The 2500-nt window shown below is 40.3% G+C and overlaps 1 non-coding gene and 1 pseudogene across 1 annotated transcript; both read left to right on the top strand.

Annotated features, from left to right (window-relative positions):
* Positions 1-358: 358 nt before the first annotated feature.
* Positions 359-477, top strand: LOC128009264 (5S ribosomal RNA). Its single transcript, XR_008180979.1, has one exon. It is a non-coding gene; the product is annotated as a 5S ribosomal RNA (ribosomal RNA).
* Positions 478-985: 508 nt separating this feature from the next.
* LOC128006501 (uncharacterized) lies at positions 986-1104 on the top strand (annotated as a pseudogene).
* The last annotated feature ends 1396 nt before the right edge of the window (positions 1105-2500 follow it).

Here is a 2500-nt window from a genome sequence, read left to right as displayed (position 1 = left end):
CTTAGTATATAATAATTTTGCCAAAAAATAGAGTCAATGCCCGATCTCTGAATATTTGCAGCTTTGGGCGTGGTTAGTACATGGATGGGAGACTGCCTGGGAATACCAGGTGCTTTAATCTTTTTGGAAAATTTCACGAATTATATAATAATCTTTCATTAAAAAAAAAAAAAAAAAAAAAAAGAGTCAATGCCCGATCTCTGAATCTTAGCAGGTTTAGGTCTGGTTAGTACTTTGATGAGAGACTGCCTAGGAATACCAGGTGCTTTAAGCTTTTGGGTTTTCTTTCCTACTTATATAATGTACTGGCGATAAGATTGGCTGGTCTTTAAATAGCCCTCTCTTTGCAACAGACTTCGCTTACGGCCATACCAACCTGGCTATGCCCGATCTCGTCTGATCTCGGAAGCTAAGCAGGTTTGGGCCTGGTTAGTACTTGGATGGGAGACCGCCTGGGAATACCAGGTGCTGTAAGCTTTTTGGAAATTTTTCACTTAGTATATAATAATTTTGCCAAAAAATAGAGTCAATGCCGGATCTCTGAATCTTAGCAGGTTTGGGCCTGGTTAGTACATGGATGGGAGACTGCCTCTTAATACCAGGTGCTGTAAGCTTTTTGGACATTTTTCACTTAGTATATAATAATTTTGCCAAAAAATAGAGTCAATGCCCGATCTCTGAATATTTGCAGCTGTGGGCCTGGTTAGTACATGGATGGGAGACTGCCTGGGAATACCAGGTGCTTTAATCTTTTTGGAAAATTTCACGAATTATATAATAATCTTTCATTAAAAAAAAAAAAAAAAAAAAGAGTCAATGCCCGATCTCTGAATCTTAGCAGGTTTAGGTCTGGTTAGTACTTTGATGAGAGACTGCCCAGGAATACCAGGTGCTTTAAGCTTTTGGGCTTTCTTTCCTACTTATATAATGTACTGGCGATAAGATTGGCTGCTCTTTAAATAGCCCTCTCTTTGCAGCAGACTTCGCTTACAGCCATGCCAACCTGGCTTTGGCCGATCTCGTCTGATCTCGGAAGCTAAGCAGGTTTGGTCCTGCTTAGTACTTGGATGGGAGACCGCCTGGGAATACCAGGTGCTGTAAGCTTTTTGGACATTTTTCACTTAGTTTATAATAATTTTGCCATAAAATAGAGTCAATGCCCGATCTCTGAATCTTAGCAGGTTTAGGTCTGGTTAGTACTTTGATGAGAGACTGCCTAGGAATACCAGGTGCTTTAAGTTTTTGGGTTTTCTTTCCTACTTATATAATGTACTGGCGATAAGATTGGCTGGTCTTTAAATAGCCCTCTCTTTGCAGCAAACTTCGCTTACGGCCAAACCAACCTGGCAACGCTAGTGAGCCACACAGGAAGTGAGTTGGCAGTTTGTAGTAGGCAGTAGGTGAGAGAGGCTCACCTTGTGTTTTTTGTTTTGTTTTATCTGCGTAAAGATTTATTTCTTTTGCAACTTATTGATTTTTGTTTGTTTTAGTTTTTATACTTCCCAGCAGCAGTTTGCTGTCTGGGGAGAAATTTTTCTTTTGTTTGAAAAATGGATGGATTACATGGCAAAGAAGTGGACCTGGCAGGAGGAAGACGAGTGCTAACAGACAAAGAAATGGATAAAGAACAACGAGATGGACAAGGACGAATGGATTATAACAAGAGGATTTACTCTAAAGAGGCTACAGTAATTGTTGACATGGCGGATCAGAGAGATGCAAGAGCAGAGGACATTATCAAAGCAGTGAACGAAAGGATTGGAGGAGGAAAGATTCTAGCAGTCAGACCAAGGCAAGTAAAAGAATATGAAATTACACTGATAAACAGGGAGGCGTGCGATGGATTAGATGAAGGATTAATGATAAAAGGAAAACTGTGTGAGATTCGACAACTGAAAACAAGGGAGTATGTGGTTTCTTTCATACATTTGCCAGCCTATATTGAGGACTCTGACATTTTAATTAAATTACAAAATTGGGGCGTAACACCTGTTTCAGACATCATAAGAAGAATGTATCCAGGCACAGACATTGCGGATGGTACAAGGTACCTAAGGGTGAAATTTCCTAAAGAAGTAGTGTCTCTGCCATACAGTACAAAGTTTGATACGGAGGAGGGAACACAGTATTTCAGGATCATGCATGATCGTCAGGTTAAAACCTGTCGATTGTGCATGAATCCGGGACATGTGTTCAAAGACTGTCCAGATTTTAAATGTCATCAGTGCAATGGCCAGGGTCATTACGCAAGGGATTGCGATGCAATTAAGTGCCCGGATTGCAGAAAGGTGATCATAAGATGTGAGTGTTGGATGGAGAATGAAATTCAAAATAAAGAGTCAGAAGGTGTAGGAGGGCGAATGTCAAAAGAAACTGAATTACAAAATGGTGGAGAGAATGAGGAAGAGGATGGTGTGAATAAAGAGGCTATTGTGGAAAATAAGAAGGAATTGGAAGAGAAAAGGCTGGAAGGAGAAATGGACAAAGGAATATTGACATC

This window comes from Carassius gibelio, chromosome B22 (genome assembly GCF_023724105.1).
Source record: "Carassius gibelio isolate Cgi1373 ecotype wild population from Czech Republic chromosome B22, carGib1.2-hapl.c, whole genome shotgun sequence".
NCBI classification, from domain to species: Eukaryota; Metazoa; Chordata; class Actinopteri; order Cypriniformes; family Cyprinidae; genus Carassius; species Carassius gibelio.
Note: the sequence above shows the minus strand (reverse complement) of the source record. Positions and strands in the feature narration are given on the sequence as shown.